Source organism: Vipera ursinii, assembly GCF_947247035.1.
Source record: "Vipera ursinii genome assembly, chromosome: 17".
Classification (NCBI taxonomy): Eukaryota; Metazoa; Chordata; class Lepidosauria; order Squamata; family Viperidae; genus Vipera; species Vipera ursinii.
The window spans coordinates 4,471,792-4,498,536 of record NC_139530.1 but is presented as its reverse complement, the minus strand read 5'-3'; the positions used below and the strand labels follow the sequence as shown (position 1 = coordinate 4,498,536).

The 26,745-nt window shown below is 46.5% G+C and overlaps 1 long non-coding RNA gene across 1 annotated transcript; it reads right to left on the bottom strand.

Annotated features, from left to right (window-relative positions):
* Nucleotides 1-26,317, bottom strand: LOC310647941. Its single transcript, XR_014493990.1, has 5 exons — nt 26,277-26,317; nt 21,177-21,251; nt 9,231-9,306; nt 5,189-5,293; nt 1-14 (listed from the first exon to the last, which is right to left on the bottom strand). It is a non-coding gene; the product is annotated as an uncharacterized lncRNA (long non-coding RNA).
* Between the last annotated feature and the right edge of the window lie 428 nt (nt 26,318-26,745).

Here is a 26,745-nt window from a genome sequence, read left to right as displayed (position 1 = left end):
CGTGTATTTTACGCCTGCTTTCAAAGGAAAAAGACAATCAAATTACAGTGGTGGAATCCAGCTCAGTGCCCTGAGTTGGGGGGCTTCATTCCCGCACTGCGTTTTTGCTAATTGGCCAGGGGCATCGGGAACTAAGGGACCAGGATGCCGATGGGAGAAAATAAAATAAAGAAATACGTAAGTGGGAGAAGCTTCCGCGGTGATGGCACGGCAAGCATCGTCAATGTGAGCCACTTGCTAAAATCAGCCCTTTGCTTGTCAGAAGGTCGCAAAAGGGGACCGCCGGACCCCGGGGCACTGCAACCGTCGTAAGTATGAGTCAGCTGCCAAGCCTCTGAATTTTGATCTTGTGACCACGGGGGATGCTGCAATGGGGGTGTGAAAAGCCATCCTAGGTCTCTTTTTTCCAGCATCGTTATACATCTCATTATATATCTATATAATTCTGAGCTTTTGCTCCTGAATACATTTCAGAAGACGTATGAGAGACCCTAGGATTCTAGATAATTTAATAAGAATGGTATATAACGCCCTCCAATTAGAAAGACTCAAGGTGAGATGCAGAGCTAAATATTGCAAAAAAGACATCTCTGTTTAGAGAAACACCAGCCCGGTGGAGAAATATAAATATCCAGGTGACACTTCCTTTAAAAAAAAAAATCTAATCTCAGCATATATGCTTCCCCGGTGTGATAGCGTTTCTATATTTGGACATGTATTCCAACAGACAAAGTGACGTAGCGTTTTAAGGCATGAATCCCTCGAAAGATAGAAGGATAATTCAACTGCTAGAGTGCTTCTCAAAACTGGAGCCTCCTCTGCCCTTGTTCTCAAGCAAAAAAGTTCAAAACGCAAAATGTTGATTTTTTCCCCCCCACAGGCACCGCGCACAGCGCACACACACACACACACACCGGTGCCGCAAACTTCAGGAAGCCTTCAATCATCGGCTGAAACAGAGGAACAATTCTTTAGCAAACCTGCCGTGAGAAGGCTGGCGAAGCGTGATTATCTTTCCGGATCAGTTGAAAGAGAGTTCACCGGCGGCACCCACGGTTTAGTTCCTTGGCCCACCCTTCACACTGAAAAAGAAACTCTGGGGGGCGAGGGGGTGGTGGTGGATGAAAGAAGAATGGAGCGTGTTCACGGAAGCCAAGAGGCTGCTTTGTAAATCTCTCTCTTCTGCTCCAGTGACTCCTTTGCTGGCAATAATTAAATCTCTGACGTTGGCTAGTGAAACCAGCGGCCGGCCGAGGAAGAAACAGGCAGTAAGGAGAGATGCTCCCGCTTTCAAAAGTTGTCATTTTGGGCTGCTGTTGCCTCCACTGGTCTCTCCCCCAAACACACCTGGCTAGGCAGAATGTGGAGAGAGGAACACTAGATTTTTTAAAAATAAGAATAGAATAGAATAGAACAGAACAGAATAGAATGCAGAATAGAATAGAATAGAATAGAGTAGAGTAGAGTAGAATAGAAGAATAGAATAGAATAGAATAGAATAGAATAGAATAGAATAGAATAGAATAGAATAGAATAGAATAGAGTAGAGTAGAGTAGAGTAGAGTAGAGTAGAGTAGAATTAGAATTAGAATTAGAATTAGAATTGGAATCGGAATGGAATGGAATATAGGAATAGGAATAGGAATAGGAATAGGAATAGGAATAGGAATAGGAATAGAATAGAATAGAGTAGAGTAGAGTAGAGTAGAATAGAATAGAACAGAATAATAGAAGGAATGAAGAATAGAATAGAATAGAATAGAATAGAATAGAATAGAATAGAATAGAATAGAATAGAATAGAATTAGAATAGGAATGGAATGGAATGGAATAGAATAAATAGAATAGAATAGAATAGGAATATAGAATAGAGTAGAGTAGAGTAGAATAGGAATAGGAATGGGAATAGAATAGAATAGAATAGAATAGAATAGAATAGAATAGAATAGAATAGAATAGAATAGATTAGAATTAGAATCGGAGTGGAATTGAATGGAATATAGGAATAGGAATAGGAATAGGAATAGGAATAGGAATAGAATAGAATAGAATTAGAATAGAATAGAACAGAACAGAACAGAATAATAGGAGGAATGAAGAATAGAATGGAATAGAATAGAATAGAATAGAATAGAATAGAATAGAAAGAATAGAATAGAATAGAATTAGAAAAGAATAGAATGCAGAGTAGAGTAGAGTAGAATAGAATAGAATAGAATAATAGAATCGATGATAATTCAAATAGATGATAATACTTAGATATCCCAAAGGTGCTTTTCCAAAAAGCAGCTAGACTTTCTTTCTTTTCCTTTTGAAGACGTTTCGCTTCTCGTCCAAGGAGCTTCGTCAGTTCCTGCTGGTGAACTGCAAATCGTTTTGGGCTACCCTCCCAACTGATTCACATCCCTCCTGATTCTTAACCGCACCGGTTAAAAACGTTGGGGTGTGTTTTTCAACGTGTCCTGAGGACCCTCGGTGGGGGAAGGCTAGTTTGCTGTGTGAGAGGAGAAAGCTGAGTTGAATGTCATGGCAACAGAGATTCCTCACGACGGCACCCCAGCACAACCACTTACTTGTAAGCAAGTCAGAAAGAGATGTATTTAACCCTATGAAAGGGTGAAGAACTTTAAAATTAAGGCGGCGCCATTTAAAAACAGCCTGCTCCAGATCCCCGTGTGCCGTTAAAGACACAAATGCAACTACTTCTTTGGATTTCAGAACCACCCTAATGCAAACTGCCAAAGCTTTAGCTGGGGTCGAACTAGGCCAAGGTTTAACTGGGCAGAATTGCAAAGGCGAGGTCTGTTTCTGTAGCAAAACTACCAGAGCTTCGGGTGTTTGTTATCACTTCGGAAAAAGGAAAAAAGCTAAACGTGAACGTCTCCTTCTAACCTGTAAAGTCCTTCGGGGCAGGCAGGGAAATTTCCTAGTTGCCCATGACTTATAAATCACAAACTGAATCAAGGATCTTGGCTGACTGCCTGGACTGCTTCCTGGAACTTAAGCTACATAGCCAGCTTCTGGCAACCCAACAGAATGAATGTTAAAGTTAGAGTTAGAATTAGAATTCTTTATTAGAGTAGAGTAGAGTAGAGTAGAGTAGAGTAGAGTAGAGTAGAATAGAATAGAATATAGAACAGAACAAAATAGAATAGAATAGAATAGAATAGAATAGAATAATAGGAGGAATGAAGAAATAGAATAGAATAGAATAGAATAGAATAGAATAGAATAGAATAGAATAGAATAGAATAGAATAGAATAGAATAGAACAGAACAGAACAGAACAGAATAGAATATAGAACAGAATAGAATAGAATAGAATAGTTCTTTAGTGGCCAAGTGTGACTGGACTTTGTCTCCGGTGCATAAACTCTCAGTGTGCACACAAGCAACTAGCGATAAATCATGATTATAATCATGAAACACATTCATCATAACTCATAAGATACAACAGTGCTCAGTGATGGTCATAGGATATGAAGTAAGCAATCGGCATAAAGGTAAAGTTTCCTCCGCACATGCGTGCTAGTCGTTTCCGACTCTAGGGGCCGGTGCTCATCTCCGTTTCAAAGCCGAAGAGCCAGCGCTTGTCCGAGGACGTCTCCGTGGTCATGTGCCCGGCATGACTAGACGCCAGAGGCGCACGGAACGCTGTTACATTCCCACCAGAGTGGTCCCTATTTTTCTACTTGCATTTTTACGTGCTTTCGAACTGCTAGGTTGGCAGAAGCTGGGACGAGTCACAGGCGCTCACTCTGCTACGCGGCACTCGGGATTCAACCCGCCAAACTGCCAACCTTCTGATCGACAAGCTCAGCGTCCTAACCCATTGAGCCACCGCGTCCTAGTATCATACTAGGATACCAAATAAAACAATTCTTATAAGCCGTAAGAGACAAGCAACAAAGTCATAGTCGTGAGAAGATAAGGAATAGGCGATAGGAAGGATGAAAAGGATAATAGCAATAGAGTCCTATTAGGTAGTTGTGGGAAATAATTGGGGGGAACAAACTGTCCTTGTGTCTAATTGTTTTGGCGTGCAACGCCCTGTAGCGTCGTCTTGAGGGAAGAGGTTGAAGCCGTTTATGGCCACTATGTGAGGAGGAATCTGTGGCTATTTTCCCAGCCTTCTTTCTGGCTCATGAAGCGTACGGATCCTCAGTGGAAGCCAGGTTGGTAGCAACCGTTTTTTCTGCAGTCCTAACCATCCTTTGAAGTCCGTTCTCTGCCTGGTTTGGTTGCAGTGCCAAACCGTTGGGCTTCGAGGGCGTTTCGGTGCCGGGACGACCATTTATTATTTTTTTTTACTCTTAGCGGTTCAATATTCCGTTCGCATCGTGGCTGCAACGGCCACATCCCCACAATGGCAAGCTGCTCAATCTCGTAGGCAGGTGAGCTTAAAAGCATCCAGCTTGCCCACGCCAAGACGAGCAAAATCCAGAAGGGAGTTAAGGGGGAGAAAATAATAAAATAAAATAAAAATCTTCGTTTTTGAATCCGTGAAACATCCCAGGGAGCTGGAAGGGATTTTTTTTCCCCAAGCAAGCCGGGCCTGGATTTCAATGATCAAAAGAATCTCTCTTTGTCAGCTACACCTTGACAGCACAAAATGCTCGCCGGGCTCCGAGGAAGGGAAAGAGTTGTTTTTTTTTTCCGCTCTCCCCTCTTTCCTGGATGAATGTGTCTTTGTTTTTCATCATCTCCCTCGGAATTACAGACGGGTGGGGAGAAAACCGTTCAGGCTGGCTCATGGTGTCCCATCCACCCTTCTACCACTGACATATTAGCTGTCAACCTTTTGATCGATGGCTACAGTTTCTCGGGGGCGGGGGGGGGGGAATGAATTACAGCCAGGCTCCTAACTATAAAAGAAGGCCAGGAGAGAGCAAATTGCTGTTGGAGCTACAAAAAATTAACTCTGCTTCTGCAGAAGGCACAGAGGGAATTCAAAGCACCGGGGGCTTTGTGGGTTTCCCCCCCCCTCTACCTCTTCCATTTCTGCAACGAAATGAAGAGCAAGGAAAGCTGTGATGAGGAAGGAGGAGGGGAGAGAGGAGCCCCTGCCCAACTGTCACTTTCTCGGCTTCTGGCAATGTGTGAACTCAGCAAAAAGGGGGTGTGTGTGTGTGGGAAGATCAGAGACGAGCGTGGGATGCTGCGGTTGTCAAAACGCTGAAAAACGTACCGGCGTTATCCTGCTGGGCTGAACGGCAGAGACCGCCTTATTCTGCTGGGCTTTTTTGAGACGGTTCCCGACGTGCCAAGGTTGAGTGTCGCCCCAGTGCCAGACCTGAGGAATGAAAACACAGTCCGGCATCAAGGGCTGTTTTTAACCAAATGGCAGAGTTGGGAGGGACCTTGGAGGTCTTCTAGTCCGACCCCCTGCTCAAGCTCACCCCAGGGGTAGGCAACCTCGGATCTTTTATGACTCGTGGACTCCAACTCCCAGAATTCCTGAGCCAGCCACGCTGAGGGGAAAGGGAGAGGTTTCCATGCTGAGCCATGCTGGCTCAGGAATTCTGGGAGTTGAAGTCCATGAGTCATGAGGGGGCCATAGTTCCCCCATGGTGGCTCAGGAATTCTGGGAGTTGAAGTCCACGAGTCATGAGGCAGTCATAGTTCCCCCATGGTGGCTCAGGAATTCTGGGAGTTGAAGTCCACGAGTCATGAGGGGGCCATAGTTCCCCCATGCTGGCTCAGGAATTCTGGGAGTTGAAGTCCACGAGTCATGAGGGGGGGCTATAGTTTCCCTCACGCTGGCTCAGGAATTCTGGGAGTTGAAGTCCACGAGTCATAAAAGAGCCAAGGTTGCCTACCCCTGCTATACCCATTTCAGACAAATATGTAATGTAATCAGAATAGAGCCGGAAGGGACCTTGGAGGTCTTCTAGTCCAGCCCCCTGCTCCAGCAGGAGACCCCCGTACAGTTTCAGACAAATATATAATCGGGATGGAGCCGGAAGGGACCTTGGAGGTCTTCTAGTCCAGCCCCCTAATCCAGCAAGAGGCCCTACACCATTCCAGACAAACGGCTGTCCGGTCTCTTCTTAAAAGCCTCCAGGGATGGAGCACTCCACAACTTCTGGAGGCAAGCAGTTCCCCTGGCTAATTAGGAAATGTGTCCCTTCAGTTCTAGCTTGCCTCTCTCCGGGATTTAGATTTGAACTCAAGCCTTTCTCCACCGCTCTGGCTTGGTTTGCATCCCCTCACCCAGCCCCGTCCCAGCACAGAGCTGGTCTTTCGGATTTTCTATTGGGAGGGTGGGTGAAAATAACTTCCCCCCCCCCAAAAAAAAACCACGGATGCCCACCAGGAACCAACTCGCCCTGGCGCTGTCCGTGGTGCTGGGGAAAAAAAAACGTGGAAAAATTGGCTGCTTCTCTCTCAACCCCTGAATTCTGCAAATGAGGCATTAAACCGATGAAAGGCCTGGCCTGATTGATATATAAGGAGCCGGTGAAGTGGGATTTACCATTTCAGACCATAGGTATGTGCAAGGGAAGAACATCTATTCCCATCTCCTCCGACATGGCATTTTAAGATGAAAGACGTTCCCGGGGTCTGCAAGTCTGCTAAAATCAGGGCGGGTGGGGGTGGGGGGGAAACGCAGAGACCTGTTTGTTTTTTTTCCCCCAGGGCCGACGTAAATTTGCAAGACAGGGGGGAATGAAATGCAAAATTAATACCCTTTTGACAGAGCGCGGGTCTTAGTTCACTTTAATCAGGAGTCCCCCCCCCGCCGCCCTCGGAACCGATGGATGACAACGCGCGCATCCGTCCTTCAACCGGCTCTCATCGGAGGCAAACATGTCAGCTGTAAATTGGTCTCCATCAGCCTCCGGGAAGAACGCGGAGCGCCGGAGTAAATGGAACGGCGGAATTGATATGGACTCGGGGTTTTAATAGTCTGGGGGAACATTAAAACGCAACGCCATTTCAAGAAGGGCCTCTGGAGTGGGCAGCGCAGAGAATATTGGTGTCCCTGTTTAAATTAATAAAGAGAAGCCAACAGAAGGGTCTTGCAATAGACCATTGTCTAACCCAAGATTCCTGATTAATGGATTTCCCAGGGTTTAAGTAACCAATTATTCAGCAAAAATGAATGTATCCTCTCTGTCTTGTGGTTTCAGCAAAAGGGGAGGGGGCCTCCTTCCCTCTCTCCCACCTCATCGCTTTCCTTTTAAAGAGAAAAGCCAGATAATGTGGGATAAATAGATGCAGCGGAATCTAACATTTAATCACATCTCCTAGATACGGTCTGAGGAATAATGGCCGAGCTGTTAATAAATCCAGCTTATCCAAGTTTTCAATTTTTTTTTACTGAAAAGCAAGCAACTCCCCCCAACCCCCCAGATTCTCTAAAAATGTAATTAAAAAACCCCCACGATAACGATGGGTGAAGTTGCATTAATTAGCGATCAAACAGCCTTTATTAATTTTAGGCCATCGTTTCCTATCTGCTCAGGTGAAGGGAAGGCGAAAAGGGCTGATTCTGATGGCTGAATTCATTTTGTCCCCATAGTCAATGACTATTTTCCAACCTCGCTCGCACAAACACACACACACGCGCGCGCGTACGCCATTGTTCTTGCACAAAGATTTTTTTTTTATCAAACTGCACAAAACCGGGAGAGCCGCAAGCAAGCTGCGCTTGTTGTTTATGGGTTGTTGTGTTTTTTTAAAAAAGAAAAATGTCTTTTTTTTTTACTTTCCTTTCGGTCTCCCGCTGAATAAGAAAGCACTTTTGGCAAACGGAATAAACATTAAAAACTCTGCAGAAGACGACAGCAAAAGGAAGGCAAGAGGAGATGGAGGCCAGGTCTTTCGGCCCAAGAAATGCACAACCGCAGAGATAAAGCTGGGGAGTGAACTGCAAATTAAACATTTTTATATCCTGGTTCAATTCCTCCGAATATTAGACAGCAGAGCAGAGGGGGAAAAATGTTTTTAAAAGGCAGGAGTTGTAACAGGAAGAGATAAATTACACCAACGCCAACAACATAGGCGATGTTTTCGTGCCAAGCCCATGACTTCCACCCTGTCTTTGAAATATGTATATGTGTGTGTGTGTGTGTGTGTGTGTGTGTGGCTTGCTAACAAAGAATAAAGAATAAAGGGAGAGCGATATGATCATTTCAAACTTATTTGTTCTCATCAGTCAGCCATACCCTTCTGAGATTCGAACCTGGGCCGACTACATCTTAAGCAGTTGTTTTAACCCCTAGGCCACAGTCTCTCTCTCTCTCTCCCTCTCTCTCTCTCTCTCTCTCTCTCTCCCTCTCTCTCTCTCTCTCTCTCTCTCTCTCTCTCTCTCTTACACACACACACACACACACACACACACAGACATATCTGGAGTGGAGGCAAAGCCACAATTTGACAAACAACTGCAGGTTTTGCATGCGGAATTTCTCAAGTTCCTTCCTCCTGGCTACCAAGCCAAAAGGGATCGATATTTCGTGAAAACAGCACGAATTTAAACAACAACAACAAATCCTCCATTTCTATCCTAAGTCTATGGTCTTCTGCAGACCTACTAGGAATGTTCAAAAGGATTCAGTCTATCTAATCTCCATCTAATCGAGATGGAGAAGACGGATGCTCAGACCTTCTCACAAACAAAGTCAAGCGGGGAAGCCAGGTTTGTTTGACAACCGGGTTAGTAAGTTATCAACTGCAGTGATTCAGCTAAAGAACCGGGGCCAGAAAAGTCGTAAACTGGGGGCAAACCTCACTTAACGGCTCGACCGTGGCCATAAGTTGAGGACTACCTGTGCACACGTGAATCGGGTGGAGGCGATCTAATTTCTAAAGGTCACTTATGTGCTTTTGGCTTGGTGACCATGGTCTGCAAACTAAGGTGTATGGATGAGCACAGGGGGTCTTCAAACCTGGCCCTTTGATGACTCGTGGACTTCAACTCCCAGAATTCCTCATGAATTCTGGGAGTTGAAGTCCACGAGTCATCAAAGGGCCACGTTTGAAGACTCTTGGATTAGCATTTTATGCAAACCAGCCTTTGTGGCGTCCTCAAGCAAAGCACGACTTAGCATAGTGCGGGACCTCAATTGGTGACAAGCAGCGGCTCCAGCCAGCCTTCTGCTGGGGACCCAGGAACATCTGGAGAGAAACTGGTGCATGAGCACCAACCTCTGGTTTATCCTCAGCCTCACAGCTTAGCTTACCAGAGATGGGGAAATGCAAAGCTTGGGGCTGGGTGCATTTACCTTGGCTGCCTCCCTTAACCGTGATCGTCAGCTGGTCTGCAAGCCTTCCTGGAATTAAAGGAATCATCAGGGTTCCCTTGAAAAAACAAGTAAACGAATAATAATAATAATAATAATAATAATAATAATAATAATAATAATAATAATAAAAGACACCGCCAAGCTTTAGCAGACTAAAAAGAACGCAAGCTGCTCTTTCGTTCCCAGATGTGACTTTCAACTTGGGAGCAAAACAGGGGCAAAAATATGATTTTGCGTGTTGGCACCGCAAAGCCGTAACAGCAATCATAAAAGCCTAAACATCTGGCTGGCCGCAGATGTTTTAAGTAAGAGTAACACAAAAGCCTTCTCCCCATGGGTACCCCACAAGTGTCCCCCATCCGCCCAGCCCAGCCCAGCCTAATTTCTGTTGGGTTAATATCCCTCCATGGGCTTTATTAGCAACAACAGCAACAACAAAAAACTGGGATGTCGTTTTTGCACACTGCATTTTTATTAAGGCAGGGAACATCTCGTGGAAGAAATGTGTCAGGTTGGAGAGGGGGGGGGAGAGAAAGAACGGCTGGGAGAATGAATGTTAAGAGGAGGCAACTGCGTGGGGGGAAAGGAAAAACAAAAGAAAACACACAACACCCTAAGAATGGGGAGAAGCTAAGCGAAAGGTTTTCGGAATGATGCAAGCCTATTTTACGGCAGATCCAAGAGAGAGAAAGATCTGGGTTTAGAGATTGCCTTTAATCAATCTGTTAAATCAAATCGCTCAGTGTGGATATATAAAACTGTAGTTTTTTCTTAAAAAAAAGAGAGAGGAGAGAGGAGAGAGGAGAGAGGAGAGAGAAGAAGAAGAAGAAGAAGAAGAAGAAGAAGAAGAAGAAGAAGAAGAAGAAGAAGAAGAAGAAGAAGAAGAAGAAGAAGAAGAAAGAAAGAAAGAAAGAAAGAAAGAAAGAAAGAAAGAAAGAAAGAAAGAAAGAAAGAAAGAAAGGACAATCGGCTGAAATTAAACCGCGGCCAAATACAGCCCAGCGCCGAGCCAGCCAAGCGAGACTTGTTCCACAAACATGGCTGAGCAAACTGCAGCAGTCTGAAACGCTGCCAAAGGGAGTGTGTGTTTGTGTGTGTGTGTGTGGTGGTGGTGGGGCGTTTGGAGGTAGGGGTGGCAGGCATTGGAGAAATAAGGTGACCCGGGCGACCGTCTATTGTCGTTTTTTGTTTTTTTTTTGCAAACGAAGACCCTGCGCGAATTTTAAACGAAGAAATCGAGATGGCCGTTTCTGGTTCAGAGAAGGTGGAAAAAGGACCGTTGCTGCCTAGAATGTATAAAGCAGAAATAATACAATCTTCCAAGGTGTGTGTCTTGCTGGGAAGCCAATGGCTGCCCGTCCCTGCCCCCCACACCGCCGCCCTGTTATTCCTCTAGATCAGGGCTCCCCAACCCCCCCGGTCCGTGGACCAGCGCCAAAAATCCCATCCGCCGGATGGCAGGCAGCACGCAAAATCACACGCAAAATCCAGTCCGCGGGGAAATATATATATATATATATATATATATATATATATATATATATATATATATATATATATATATATATATATATATATATATCTCCGCGGAACCGGTCCCTGGTGTCCAAAAGGTTGGAGGCCGCTGCATTAGATGTCTCCCATCTTTCTCAAGCGCTCCATTGAAGTCCTGATTGCTGGAAGGACCAAGCAAAGTTGACCGAGTTGCTTTGGAGATAAAATCCCAGCTGACGATTAAAACCTCTCAGCCGTCCTTGGCAAGCTTCTCACGAGGAAGCAGAGCTGGTCTCAAGCCAGAGTCCTCAGCTGGCGCATGTCTTCTCTGCCCAAATGGTTGGTCCGAGAGACCAAAGGTGTGGCTGTGAATGTGTGGTGCTTGAACGGCACGGGTTTGATGCCGAAACAGCAGGGCCTCTTAAACTCCTTTCCCACTAGGGACCAAAGTGGACAAGCGCCACCGTCCACCTTTTCTTTCTCTCCATCTCCTCCATCACATGCTGACATCTTCTGTGGGTCAACAGAAGACCCAGGGGGTGCCTGCTAGCCAACTCCGGGATGAGGGTGAAATCTTTCCAACGTAAAGCTAAAACAGGGCGCAAAGGTTCCGCTGACTTCCGCCTGAAAAGCTCTCCTGGTGGTGGGGTTTTCCCAAGGAGCTCTGGGGATTCCATGCGGAGACGCCACCAATCAAATCCTCGATCTAGCAAGTAAACCGGCCAATCAGAGTGAGCTAAAAGAGAGGCGATTCAGATTCAAAAGAACAGAATCGGAAGGGACCTTGAAGGTCTTCTAGTCCGGGGGTCTTCAAATTTGGCCCGTTTATGACTTGAGGACTTCAACTCCCAGTATTCGTGCCTGACTGAGGAATTCTGGGAGTTGAAGTCCACAAGTCATAAACGGGCCAGGTTTGAAGACCCCCTGTTCTAGTCCAACCCCCAGCTCAAGCAGGAGAACCTATACCGTTTCTGACAAGTGACTGCCCAGTCTCTTCTTGAAAACGAGTGCCGCGTAGCAGAGTGAGCGCCTGTGACGCGTCCCAGCTTCTGCCAACCTAGCAGTTCGAAAGCACGTAAAAATGCAAGTAGAAAAATAGGGACCACTGCGGTGGGAAGGTAACAGTGTTCCGTGCGCCTTTGGTGTCTAGTCATGCCAGCCACATGACCACGGAGACGTCCTCGGACAAGCGCTGGCTCTTCGGCTTTGAAACGGAGATGAGCACCGGCCCCTAGAGTCGGAAACGACTAGCAGGCGTGTACGGGGGGAGCCTTTACCTTTTTACCTTTTATACACCTACACCTATTTTCTGGGTCTGCCCAATATTCGGAATTTTAGATAAATCAAACGAACCGGGTTCGTCCATCAGGCTAAGCCACAAATAAAAAAATAACCCAAGTAAAAAAGGGACCATCCTTAGCTTAGTCTGTGCAGCTGTTAGGTCTGCAATAAAGGCCCATTTAGAGCAGGGCTCTTCAAACCTGGCCCTTTTTGTGACTTGTGGACTTCAACTCCCGGAGTTCGAGGGGGAAAAAAAAAAAGAATTCTGGGAGTTGAAGTCCACAAGTCACAGAAAGGGCCAAGTTTGAAGAGCCCTGATTTAGAGAGAGGACTTTTGAGAAGATCATTGGCATTGGAGAGAAACTCTTCCCTGTTTCGCCCCCAAAGGTCTAGTGGCTAAACCAACCCTGGGCTGCCTCTCTTTTCGAGGCAGTGGCTTGCCATCTCTTGGCCCTGCAACCCAAACTCAGTGGGTGACAGATACTTGGAGAGGAAGCCAAAGTCAGCAGAATGTGACCCATTGCCATGGAGACCCAAGCTCCTCCTCCCCGGCATCTTTGCGGCGGCTGGCAGGAAGAAAACCAGTTCCCACCACGAGGAGAGAAAGAAAGAAGAAAAATAATCCTGGCCAAGGGCATCGGGATCCAACTGAGCGCAGGATGGAAAAAGAGTCCAGTGTGGCTTGGGGGGGGGGGAAGGGGACATCAAACCACAATCCCAGATCTAGACTCGGTCCAACGTTTTGGTCCCCGGAGAAGCAGGACTTGGGTGGCTTTGGATGGCTCGCTTCTCTGGAGAATCAAGGAGAGGACCTAAGGAGTAAGGAAAAAATCCCTAACAGTACAAATTCATCTTCCTTTCAGAAGTCATGGGTGCTCCATCACTGGAGGCTTTTAAGAAGAGACGGGACAGCCCCTTGTCTGAAATGGAATAGGGTCTCTTGCTTGAGCGGGGGGTTGGACTAGATGACCTCCAAGGTCCCTTCCAACTCTGTTATTCTATTCTATTCTATATTCTATTCTATTCTATATTCTATTCTATTCTATTCTCTATTTTATTCTATTCTATTCTCTATTTTCTATTCTATTCTATTCTATTCTATTCTCTATTCTCTATTTTCTATTCTATTCTATTCTATTCTATATTTTCTATTCTATTCTATTCTATTCTCTGTTTTCTATTCTATTCTATTCTCTATTCTCTATTTTCTATTCTATTCTATTCTATTCTCTATTTTCTATTCTATTCTATTCTCTATTCTATTCTATTCTATTCTATTCTATTCTCTATTTTCTATTCTATTCTATTCTCTATTCTATTCTATTCTATTCTATTCTATTCTATTCTATTCTATTCTATTCTATTCTATTCTATTCTATTCCATTCCATTTATTCTGATTCTATTCTATTCTATTCTATTCTATTCTATTCTATTCTATTCTATTCTATTCTATTCTATTCTATTCTATTCTATTCTATTCTATTCTATTCTATTCTCTATTCTATTCTATTCTATTCTATTCTATTCTATTCCATTCCATTCCATTTATTCTGATTCTGATTCTATTCTATTCTATTCTATTCTATTCTATTCTAATTCCATTCCTAGTCAGTAACTCGAATTTAAGCACACATGGGCCTTATTTATTTATTTAGCATATGGCATATCATTCATGGACTAGCAATATATATTAACGTTTCAATCAGATTACTAGAACCCAATAAAACCTAAATGTTAAAAAAAAAGATCTATGTTCAAATATCAATGTCTAGGCCATGTAACCACTGAAGTGCAGCATCGTTTATATTAAAAAAAAAAAGAAAAAAATCTAATACAGGACCAGTATATGTTCTTAAGCGTACAGCCGGTCCCAACGTGATCTACATTTTGACGTGGGACCCCGCGGAGGATACTACGGCCCATTTATACCGAGGGTCCCGGCGGACGCAAAGGCTTAGCGTTCATCTGTTGACTCTCTCTGGCAAATTTTTTTCACCCCCTCCCTCCCACGTTCTCTCCAAGGAGCTCCATCTTGGTTTCTGAAATCTTGCAAAAAAAAAAAGAGAGAGAGAGAGGGGGGGGCTGGGAAAAGAGAGCCGGGATCTACTGTACCCCTGAGGTGCCGTCTTCCTTTCCACATCTGGGTGATCGTAGCGCCTTTGCTTTCACAGCTGGTTGGCTGTGTTCAGAAAAGGAAGGATTGCAGTGCTTTTTTTAAAAAAAAAGACACGGCATAACGCTCCCCAGATGCTTTTACATATCCCCGGAAGCAGCCAAGGGTGTTGGAGACAAGTCCCAAAGAGCTTGCCAGCAGCTTCTGGGTCCCAGTTCCCAAAGTGTTGTAAGTGTGTTTAAAAAAAAAAAGTGGCGTTGTTGATGGCGGAAGCGTTGCCGTTTTATTTTCCCCCGATGGCTTATAAAAAAGGCTTCTAGGATAGGCTGTTTTCTTTCTGCCGGTATATTAAAAAAAAAAAACAAGAAGAAGAAACACCCCCCCCCAAACAAAATAAAACCTGTCTTCTTTTCATCCTGGTTTTTCATCTCTGAATATTTTTGAAAGACAAAGCATAGAGGGGTTTTTCGTTGTTGTTGTTCACCTTTCTCCCTGAAATAAAAATCTCTTGACTCTCTTTGGATGCACAGAGATGTCGACGACGAGGGGGTGGTGGGGAAAACCTCGCCATCCTGAAACCCTAACCCTTTACGAGGTGGTTACCGGCCCCAGAGATGCAGAGGGGAAGGCTGTCCCCTTTTGCCAAAAGTTACGGCCCAGTTAGCCAGCCTAACCAAGCCCGCCTTCATCCCACCCCTCCTGATTTTGCGCGGATGTGACAGACTAGCCCTTTTGCAGACCTTAGATCAAGGCAACTCTCTCCGAGAAGGGGGAGCATCAACCCCCCCCAAAAAAACCCGCCTCCGCCGTGATCACTTCTGCTCTATTATTTATGGCACTTTTCGTTCTTCCGTATATAAATAATCCATGAACTGCAAAGTGGGGTTTGCGCATTGAATATTCATGGACGTTCTTTGCATATATAGCTCATTCCTTCCCCGGGACCTAGAAAATTCCAGACGGTGGGGGGGAGGAGGAGGAGGAGGAGGAGGGGGAAAAATAAATAAATAACACAATCGCGAGAACGAAACGAGCCCCCCGGGGCCGCCGTGTGACGGGCAAGACCATCTCCTCCTGGGACCCCCGCACGGGTCTGTCAACCCAAGAACGTCTCCAAAGACACACACACACACACACACACACACACCCCACCCCAAAATGAATCTCTTGTTCTTCCTGAGATGAAAAGTGGGAGCCTGGCCTTGAATCCCCGGGATTATTCTGAAATCGCAGCCTCCCCTGCCCCCTTGGAGGTCATCTAGTCCAACCCCCTGCTCAGGCAGGAGACCCTATACCATTTCAGACAAAGGGCTGTCCAGTCTCTTCTTAAAAACTTCCAGTGTTGGAGCATCCACAGCTTCTGGAGGCAGGTTGTTCCACTGGCTAATTGTTCTCACTGTCAGGAAAATTTCTCCTTAGTTCCAGGTTGCTTCTCTCCTTGGTGAGTTTCCATCCGTTGCTTCTTGTCCTGCCTTCGGGTGCTTTGGAGAAGAGCTTGACTCCCTCTTCTTTGGGGCAGCCCCTGAGATATTGGAAGACTGCTATGATGTCCCCCCTAGTCCTTCTCTTCATTTAAATAGATTGGAGTATTGGCTAATTATCACTCTTTCAAGGCCTGGAGCACCACTTGAACACCATCATCGGCATTGACAAATTCGCCATCAGCCAATTGCGAAAGGCAGCCTTACTGGGAACAGCTTCCATCCTGCATTGATATCTGCAACACCATCAAACATCCAGATCTGCCTATCCCAGGTCCTTGGTAAGGACTCAACAGGTAGACAAAAATGCCAAATCCAGTCTGAACATCTGGCTGACGGTGCGATGATCAATAATAATAATAATAATAATAATAATAATAATAATAATAATAATAACAACAACAACAACAACAACAACAACAATAATAATAATAATAGCAGCAGCATCCAGCTCAGTTCGTGCAGTTATTGCACGGCTCCGATTGTGAACCTCGCTGCTTGCAAAGACACCCCTTTTTCCCACCAGGATCTGCAAGCACAGTTATGATTTGTTACGTTCCCTTTTTATTACACCGTTCAGATGTTCTTCCTTCAGCAACCCCCCGCCCCCCCCCCCAGCTTTTGTGAGTTCCCAGATCTTGTCAAACTGCCTAGCGGTGGGGGGTGGGAAGGCAATCCCTCCTGGCCAGACCCGCCGCCTGCAATGTAAAATATCAGGATTCCTACAGCCCACAGATGCTACCCCACCGTATTTCTCCCCTATGGCCCATTGAGATTTGCACGGGGTCCTCCCGTCCCTGGCACTTCCGTTTGCCAGAGGTGCCCAGAACAGCCAGCCATCTCAACAGCTGGGCCCACCTTCCCCAACTGCACACCGCTGCTATCAATCTCAGCAGAAGCACAAGTTGAGATTGGAGACAAGCGGTGGCGCCTTGCAACACTCCCTCGCCCGGAATCGTAAAATCTGGAAGATGGAAGGGGTGTGGGAGGGGGGGGGCGGGCAGCACGGAAGAGAAAGGAAAAACCCCAAAGTGGCTTTCATGTTTCCCGAAAGAAGTGGAAAACTTGGTGGAAATGGTGCTGGAGTTGGTGGGGGCGACGACGGGGGGGGCGGGGGGGGGCAATTTAAAAACTTATTTATTTGAACAATCTGGCCTGGTCTGATGGGTTTGGGGTTGGATTTAGTTTTAACACAGTTTTATTATTGTATTGTATTGGGCATAATTATTTAATTCTTTTTAACTCTTTTTTAACTTTTTGTATTTATATTTTGATATTTATTGCCCTGTACACCGCCCTGAGTCCTTCGGGAGAAGGGCGGTATAAAAATTTAATTAATAAATAAATAAATAAATAAATAATAAATAAATAAATAAATAAATAAATAAATAAATAAATAAATAAATAAATAAATAAATAAATTTTCATGGTCCAGAGGTCACTCAGCACACGGCAGTTACACTCCACAGGACTGGGAATAAACCGTGCCTGAAATTACTTAATATTTGCCTCTGGGAATGCCCTTTTTAAAAAAAAAAACGAAAAAGAAAAGGGCTAATTGCCGAGAGCTTCGGTTATGGAGAAAAAAAAAAGAGAGAAGCCAAACCCCGCTGAAAACGATCCTTTTGGCTGCCTAATTTTAACCTTTACAAGCCAGGCATTTATGCCTCGAGGGCATAAATCAAATCTGTTCCTCCTCTCCCTGAGTCTCCTACCCATGTTGCACGGCCCAATGTGGCCTCCTGCTTTTTTAATGGGCCTTCTACCTTGTGTCTCTCTCCCCACTAGGATGATCAAAGGCTCTCCGGGTTGGTCTTAGATCCAGCAGGAGACGCTAAAATCCTGCCGCTCGCGGTTTTATTTTTACGTTATTTAGCCCAGCTTCTAATGCCACTAAGGGACGCGGTGGCTCAGTGGGTTAGGACGCTGAGCTTGTCGATCAGAAGGTCGGCAGTTTGGCGGGTCGAATCCCGAGTGCCGCGTAACAGAGTGAGCGCCTGTTACTCGTCCCAGCTTCTGCCAACCTAGCAGTTCGAAAGCATGTTAAAAAAATGCAAGTAGAAAAATAGGGACCGCTACGGTGGGAAGGTAACAGCATTCCGTGCGCCTTTGGCGTCTAGTCATGCCGGCCACATGACCAAGACGTCCTCAGACAAGCGCTGGCTCTTCGGCTTTGAAACGGAGATGAGCACCGGCCCCTAGAGTCGGAAACGACTAGCACGCATGTGCGGGGGAACCTTTACCTTTACCTAATCCCACTGGGTTTTCTAAATTTTTTTTTTTTAAAAAAAGTCTGTCCTGGTTTGGTCCTCCAGGCTCATTTCTCTGAGCAGTGCTGAAGCCGGCAATTGCTAATTCAACCCGGCCTTGCCTGTGCTTAAAAAGGCACTTTGGGAGTTCTGGGTGTGTGATTTACCACACCACGACAAGCTTTAATGTCTGCTGGTATTATAATCGACTTTATCTTAATGCAATCTTCCCCTGCCGAACGCTCTCGAGAGTTAAAAAACCATTTTTTTTCCTCCAAAGGGGGAAACCTTCTCGATGATAATTCTGATCAAGCTATGATGATCCTTAAGAGTCTGACTCTGGGGAGGGAGGAAATTAATAAGAGGGGGGCTTAGTAGATGATCTCTTGGTTTATCTTTGGTGGCTCTCCTCGTTCTATTAAGCCTCTGAGGATCACGCCGATTGCCAAGCGGCTACTCTGAAACGTCGGAAACTGGACAGCCGGACACGCAACCGTGCTCATCCCCGGGCTGTGAATTCATTCCCACAAAGGGGAACAGCCGAGTGACCTGGGTTCCATTTCTGCAACGCTGCCCCCAAGAGCCTTTGGTCACGGAGGGCTTAGACTTTGGGTTTCCTGCAGCTGTGGTTATTCTGTGCCACTCTTTTGGCCAAAGAACGCCACCGAAAAGGAACAATCCAGCCGGTCTCTCGCCGGGATGACGCGAGAGTTAAAAGCGGGAGGATTTCAAAGAAGGGAAAGATGAAAACCCAACCCGGAGGGGGTCTGTGAAAGGCCAACGTGTAGGTACGGCTTCTGAAGCCTTTGCAGGCTTTACGGAATCAAGATCACGCGAAGTATTAATACCACTTTACAAGGCCTTGGTAACGCCACACTTGGAATATTCCATCCAGCTTTGGTCACCACAGTGTAAAAAAAAAAGATGTTGAGACTCCGGAAAGAGTGCAGAGCTTCCCCTTGAGCACAGTAATTTCACCTTTGGGCACTGAATGTGAAGTGTTAATTACCACTTTACAAGGCCCTGGTAAGGCCACACTCGGAACGCTGCATCCGGTTTTGGTCCCCACGATGTAAAAAAGGTGTTGAGACTCTAGAAAGAGTGCGGAGAAGAGCAACAAAGATGATCAGGGGACTGGAGGCTAAAACACACAAGGAACGGTGGCTAGAATTGGGTCTGTCTGGTTTAATGAAGAGAAGGATGAGGGGGGACATGATAGAAGTCTTCCAATATCCAATGGAATGGAATGGAATGGAATGGAATGGAATGGAATAGAATAGACTGGGATGGGATGGGATGGGATGGGATGGGATGGGATGGGATGGAATAGAATAGAATAGAATAGAATAGAATAGAATAGAATAGAATAGAATAGAATAACAGAGTAGGAAGGGGCCTTGTACGTCACCTAGTCCAACCCCCACTCAAGCAGGAGACCCTACACCATTTCTGACAGATGGCAGTCCAGCCACGTGTGCGGTGGTCTTTATTGGCTGTGGTGCCAGGCTAGGACCCGTTTTGGGAACAGCGACACCTCCTTGCTCCGACAAGGCCCAGAGTGTGTCCCGATGTGCAAAGGAGGCCTACGGCCAGCTGTTCAAGGAAAGGCGAAGGAAGACAGAGAAAGAGAGGCCAGCGGGATTTCCCTCCCGGAGACAGGAATGGGTCTGATCCCGCTAATGGGTTGCCGAGGAGGAGAGCAGCCTTCAGCTAACGCTCAGGAAATCAAAAGCGCTGGGTGACAGATTTCCTTTGGCCCTAACACAAACCTTTCTGATGGGTTTCTCGGGCCTGGATCGCTGGCGCGCTCGGGTTCCCGAGTAAATTAAACTCATTTGTCATCATAATCGGTAAGGCGATGTGTCGCCCCGCGCAGGAGAACAGCCGTCGGGCTCCGGATTGGAAAAAAAGGAAGGAACAGCTGGGCAGCTGCACAGGCTGTGAGGCTTGCAATGCTCCAGGCTAACGGGATAGTTTGATTCCCGGTCAGGAGGGAAGACGTGAACCCTTTGGAACAAAAGTGGAACAAAAGCCCGAGGGGGGAGGAAAGGGGCGCAGAAAAACGAGATTTTCTGTCCAGCACAATTTCTGTCCCACCCTGCAAACTGCAAATCTTTTTAAAATCCACCTTGCAGGTGATGTAGTGTGTGCGGACTTAGCTCCTGAACCTGGGTCGTCTCTGATCCTGGGTCCAACACAACAGGTGAGCTGTGTTAGTCTCCAAGGGAAAGACCTCGTGGGAAAGGAAATCCCCACCCACCCACCCCCGTCCTCAACTTCTCCGACTCCCATCTTAAGCTCCTTTCTCGGGCTCAAGTAGAAGGCGGCGGAAGAACAGAAACCGGAAGGGACCTCGGAGGTCATCTACTCCAACCCACCCACCCACCCCAATCCGTCCTGGAAAACCTGGCGCCACTCCTCAAACCGGTTCGTGGAATTGGCAGAGTTCACGGTCCAGAGGCCGGGTTCAAACGGTACACGCAAAACCCCGACCAGGGTTTTTTTTTGGGTTTTTGGTTTTTTATAAAAAAAGAGCTACTGTTCCCTCTCACGTAATCTGAATTATGGCTTCCTGGGATGAAAGGTTGAGTTCGCCGAGCAGGCCAAGGAAGAGACTGGGATTGCCCACCGGGCACCCACCTGCTGACCACCCACCCACCCACCCACCCGGGTTGTAGGAACGAGGAAAGCAACCGGTGTGTGTGTGTGTGTCTCCAACTGCCCTCACCGAGCTTCCATTGAGCTGGTGTCCCAACTGCCTTCACAGGAGAGTGGACACTGTGAGCAAAACAAAGCCGTTATCGTTTCACGAGGGGGCTTCCGCTTTCGTTAGACCATCTGCCAGCCAGGAGCTGGCACTAATTGGGAGTATTTACGGCCGTCTGTACAATGGCAGAGTTTCCCTCCAACGAACCCAATGGTGCTCTCGCTTACCTTCTCTACCCGGTCATCCAGGAAAGCCACACACACACACACACACACACAGAGACACCGCCTTCCCACCCCAATCGTAAATTTCTTTCATTGTCAATTCAACTCACAGGTCGTTGTGCCCCGGCCCGGAGGGCAGAGAAAGGGAACAGTCCTGCGGTCATCAAGGACAAACATAAACCATATTTGGCCAGCTTCTCTAACTAGGAACGGTTTTATAGGGTTATTCCCAAGGAAAACACAATTAAAAAATACCAAGATGGTGGGAGAGGAAGGTGGGGAAGAGATAAAACGCTGGGCAGATTTAGCTGCTAGCCGGATCCAAGGAATCCCTCCCGTGGATCTGGCCAAGTTAGCGAGAAGGTGAACACTTACTAAGCGGTGGGAAAAGCTCCTTGGAGTTGTTCACGGGCCAATTTTCTCCTCCTTTGCCCCACGTGGTGTTCAGATCTGCAATGGAGAATTAAAGCTTTATTAAAGCATGTTATTATTATTACGCTGGCCTTTAAAAGTTAGGACGGGAAATTGGTGCCCGTCAGATACTCTTGAGTGGGGACCTGTTCCACTGACTGGATAAGGAAATAAATCTATTTTATTGGGTATGGTGGGATTCACCGACCGTGTGGCAGGTTCAATTCACTGAACAGGGCAAGCTAGCGTATGGCGGCTGGCTGGTGCCCCAGACAAAGCTAGCAAACAATTCTAACCGAGATGGACTATGTAGTCCAGGTTTCCGGTGGGCCCCCCCAGTCCGTCTCTTCCTGTGCCTAGGCATGGGGCTTCAGAGGTTAGCTTTTGCGCGGCCTCAGTCCAGCCCAGGTCACAAAACTGAGCAGCTCCCCGGTCGTCAGAACGGCAGCGGAAAACAATTACTAGAGGAACTTTCGCTGCCTGATGATCCATCATTGCTGACTGTCAGGGTGACAGATGTAATAAATAGCTGAGAAAGCGGAAGGGGGGGGGAGAGAAGTGGCTATAAAGACAAAGCAGAGGGAGGGAGGGAGGGAGGGAGGGAGGGAGGGAGGGAGGAAGGTGATGGGAGAGGGAGTGAGGGAAGAAAGAAAGGAATGGGAGAGGGAAGGAGGAAGAGAGGAAGGAAGGTTGGTGATGGGAGAGGGAGGGAGGGAAGAAAGAAAGGAATGGGAGAGGGAAGGAGGAAGAGAGGAAGGAAGGTTGGTGATGGGAGAGGGAGTGAGGGAAGAAAGGAATGGGAGAGGGAGGGAGGAAGAGAGGAAGGAAGGAAGGTAGGTGATGGGAGAGGGAGGGAGGGAAGAAAGAAAGGAATGGGAGAGGGAGGAAGGAAGAGAGGAAGGTTGGTGATGGGAGAGGGAGTGAGGGAAGAAAGAAAGGAATGGGAGAGGGAGGGAGGAAGGGAGGGAGGGAGGAAGGAAGAAGGAAAGAAGGAAGGAGATGGGAGGGAAGGAAGGAAGGTGATGGGAGAGGGAAGGAAGAAAGGAAGGTAGAAGGAAGGAAAGAAGGAGGGAGGGAAGAAGGAAGGAGATGGGAGGGGGAGGGAGGGAGGAAGAAATGAAGGTGGATGAGAGGGAGGGAGGGAAGGAGAATCCGTATTCCTCCCCCCCCCCCGCCCGCCGCATATATACTGGAGAATCCCCAATTTCCTTTCTCCAAAGAGCAGGAATTCCCAGGCCTTCCCGAGCCTCTGTTGCTTGACTCTTGGGCAATTCTGGGCCACGGGAGACGGGTGAAATGCAAGTTTATAAAAAGGAAAGATTTGCAGGGCTAGAAGACGAGGATCCTCCAAGCTTGCTAATAAAAGACCGGGCCTCTCCTTGAAGCTAATAAAGAGGTCTTCGCCCCGGTTTCCGCCAAGATCCGGATTCTGCCGGCTCAGGAAAGCCAGACACAGGAGCTTTTTCGATTTTGATCCTTTTTTTTTATTCTTTAAGGGTCTTAGAGCCACATGGGGGTGTCTTTTTTTCCTCCCTCTCAAAGTCTTATCAAACTCAGCATTGAGTTCTAGGAGATAATCCTACAGAAAAGCAAAGCAAATCTCCCCCCTTGGCTAAGAATAGAACAACATTCTTCCTTGAAAAGGAGAAGTTGCCATTGTTATTATTATTATTATTATTTTAAAAAAAAGAAGAAGAAAAGAGAGGATAAAGTACGAAGGAGTTGATTTTTCTTCTCTCTCTCTCTCCCAAGGGGGGGAACTCAGAAAGTTGGCAATTTAAGTCTCGGCCAGAAGCCCTGGGTGACGGTTCTTAATAATTACCTTGGAAGGTTCAGGATTTTCTGATTATTGGGCAGAAATGAAAAACTAATCCCTGCTCTCAGTCGCCCAGGGTGACCAGGGCATCGCACAGAGAAATAACAAGCCCCCTCATCCCTTGTCTTCGCCCCCAGACTTGTGGTTTTAAGCCATGAGGTCGCTCCTTCTGAGTTGGCTGGCAAGTCCACCCAAGATCGCAGGTGCCTATTTCAAGTTCTTAAATGCCTCTGGCTGGCTGGCTGGCTGGCTGGCTGGCTGGCTGGCTGGCTGGCTGCTGTCCTAGTGGGAAAATCCTCACCATTAAGAAGAGAGCGGACAACCATTTGTTTGAAATGGTTAAGGGTTCCCTGCCTGAGCAGGGGGTTGGACTAGAAGACCTCCAAGGTCCCTTCCAAGTCTGTTATTCTATTCTATTCTATTCTATTCTATTCTATTCTATTCTATTCTATTCTATTCTATTCTATTCCACTTACTCTACTCTATATTCTTATTCTATTCTATTCCATGCCACATTTTCTATTCTGTTCTATTCTATTCTATTCTATTCTATTCTATTCTATTCTATTCTATTCTATTCTATATTCTATTCTATTCCATTCCATTCCACTTACTCTACTCTATATTCCTATTCTATTCTATTCTATTCTATTCTATTCTATTCTATTCTATTCTATTCTATTCTATTCTATTCTATATTCTATTCTATTCCATTCCATTCCACTTACTCTACTCTATATTCCTATTCTATTCTATTCTATTCTATTCTATTCTATTCTATTCTATTCTATATTCTATTCTATTCCATTCCATTCCACTTACTCTACTCTATATTCCTATTCTATTCTATTCTATTCTATTCTATTCTATTCTATTCTATTCCATGCCACATTTTCTATTCTATTCCATTCCATTCCATTCCATATTTATTCTGCTTCTATTCTGCTTCTATTCTGCTTCTATTATTCTATTCTATTCTATTCTATTCTATTCTATTCTATTCTATTCTATTCTACTCTACTCTACTCTAGGCAACGACGTGCGGAGTAAAATCTGCAGGGATTCCTTTGCCTTTACTCTTCCTGCATTATACTCACAACACTCCTGTGAAGTAGACCAGGATGACAAGCCCACAAGATCCTCTAGCCAACTTTGCGGCTGGGGAACGGCAGTGCTCCTCCTGACTTAGTCTAACTCCAAAGCCTGCCTCCAGGACCTGTCTTCATGGAAGGATACGGGACGGCCTTTACGCCCACAAGCAGCCTGCCAACCCACCCCCACCCCCGACTATCCCCCCCCATCCTCTCTTCACTTTTTTGCAGCCTTCAAACTAAGTCAAGTATGCAACGCCCACACCTGGAAAGAATTTTATCCCCCTTGGGGGTGGGAGGGGGGGAGTGCAAACACCATTAAGCCAGACAGATTTTCTCATTAATTTTCTCTCCCTCTGACAGACTAGGAATTAACACCATTGATTTCTCGGCTCCTGCTCATTATCAATCATGCCAGCAGGGCTTATTCATACATTGTCTGTTCCACCTGATCCACTCTCGGGTGCCGGTGATGTGCGTTAAAACAAGTCCAGGGCGCTGGATTCAGGCAAGGCGCGGGGATGTGTTCTCCGACACCAGCGGAAGGCTTAAAACCTCCGGAACAAAACCGTGGGACTCGGTATAACAGGCTAGTTAATAGGATAGGGGCGCATGGTGCTGGGCAACTGTGCATTCTGGACTTTGTTCCTAAGTCCAGTGGCATGTTAGGACTAAAACCATGGGGTTAACGTCAAGCGGTTGATTTACAGAAAAGGCATCGGTTTTAGTAAATAATTAGCAGGAATTGGCTATGGCTATTATTATTATTATTATTGGGACGCGGTGGCTCAGTGGGTTAGGACGCTGAGCTTGTCGATCTGAAGGTCGGCAGTTTGGCGGGTCGAATCCCGAGTGCCGCATAGCAGAGTGAGCGCCTGTTACTCATCCCAGCTTCTGCCAACCTAGCAGTTCGAAAGCACGTAAAAAATGCAAGTAGAAAAATAGGGACCGCTCCGGTGGGAAGGTAACAGCGTTCCGTGCGCCTTTGGCGTCCAGTCATGCCGGCCACATGACCACGGAGACGTCCTCGGACAAGCGCTGGCTCTTCGGCTTTGAAACGGAGATGAGCACCGGCCCCTAGAGTCGGAAACGACTAGCACGCATGTGCGGGGGAACCTTTACCTTTACTTTATTATTATTATTATTACTGACAAAGACACCGGCAGCGTATCTTTTTAAGGGCTGTGTGAATGTGGAGTGACACGGAGCCCGGCCCATCTGCTGGTATGTTGGCTGCTACCAGACGTATGTACCAATAATGGCTTATTTTGGGCCAAGGGCAAAACGGCTTCATTCTGGCCGTTTTGTTTTATGTAGACCCGGAAGAAGTGCTTTTTCACCTACAAAAAAGCCAAAATTCGGGATCGGAGTCCGTAGAACGAGACTCTAAATGACAGATTATGAAAAGAGGAAGGCTTGAGACAACTACATTGCCAACCATCAGTGGCAAAACTCTTTACATACACGTTGCAAAACCTACCTTACCCCCCCCCCCCCCACTTTTATTTTTGGACCCTGCGACATTCAAACGTCAAGCCTGGGTTCCATGTTCTTCCCTGCTCGTCTGCATATATTTAAACAGGCCGGGGCGTGGCAAACCGGCTCCATCCTCAATTACGCCAATTACAAAATTGTTCCAAACAGATGCCAGCTCCCTTTTGCTTAATAAGAAATGGCAGGACGATTTATTGTTCTTCCCTGTTTCCTGCCTCCGGCCAGATGTTAGAAATCGTGATTACCTTTCCAGGAAACAGGGGCTGGGCAGCTTCAGAGGTCTGCAGGAAACAGGCGGATCAATGGCAGTTCCAGGATGCACCAAAAAACGTCACCGCCTCTGTCCACTAAGCTAGCTTCCTTCCTTCCTTCCTTCCTTCCTTTCCTTCCTTCCTTCCTCCCTCCCTCCTTCCTTCCTTCTTTCCTTCCTTCCTTCCTCCCTCCCTCCCTCCTTCCTTCCCATCTCTTTCCTTCCTTCCCATTCCCATTTCCTTCCTTCCTTCCTTCCTTCCCTCCCATCTCTTTCCTTCCTTCCCATTCCCATTTCCTTCCTTCCTTCCTTCCTTCCTTCCTTCCTTCCTTCCTTCCTTCCTTCCCATCTCTTTCCTTCCTTCCCATTCCCATTTCCTTCCTTCCTTCTTTCCTTCCCATTCCCATACTTACTTCTTTCCTTCCCATTTCCATCTCCTTCCCCTCTCCAGTATATCTGCTGGGGGGAGATATGGATCCATCCTTCCTTCCTTCCCCCCATCCAATGGGGGGGAAACGCTTGGATTTTCTGATGGCGTGATCAGCCTAAAACAGTGGGTCCAAGAGAGACGGACAGGCAGACAGCCTGAGGGTAACCCCGGATGGAAAAGAAAAAAAAAAGAAAAAGAAATATCTGTAAAAGTTGAAATGATGTTTTTGCCCTTTCTCCCCCCCCCCCCCCCACCACCATACACACACACACTTTTCTTTTTCTGGCGTTCCAGCTCATTTCTGGGCAAAACTGCTAACTCAGTCGCCCCATCTTGTCATCTCTTTCAGCGCTGCACAATAGTGACAAAGCCAGCTGATTAAGTGGGAGAAAAATCGCCTCCAGGCCGGGGTGGGAAAGTACGTAAACCTACTTAGGCCTGAAAAGGCCATC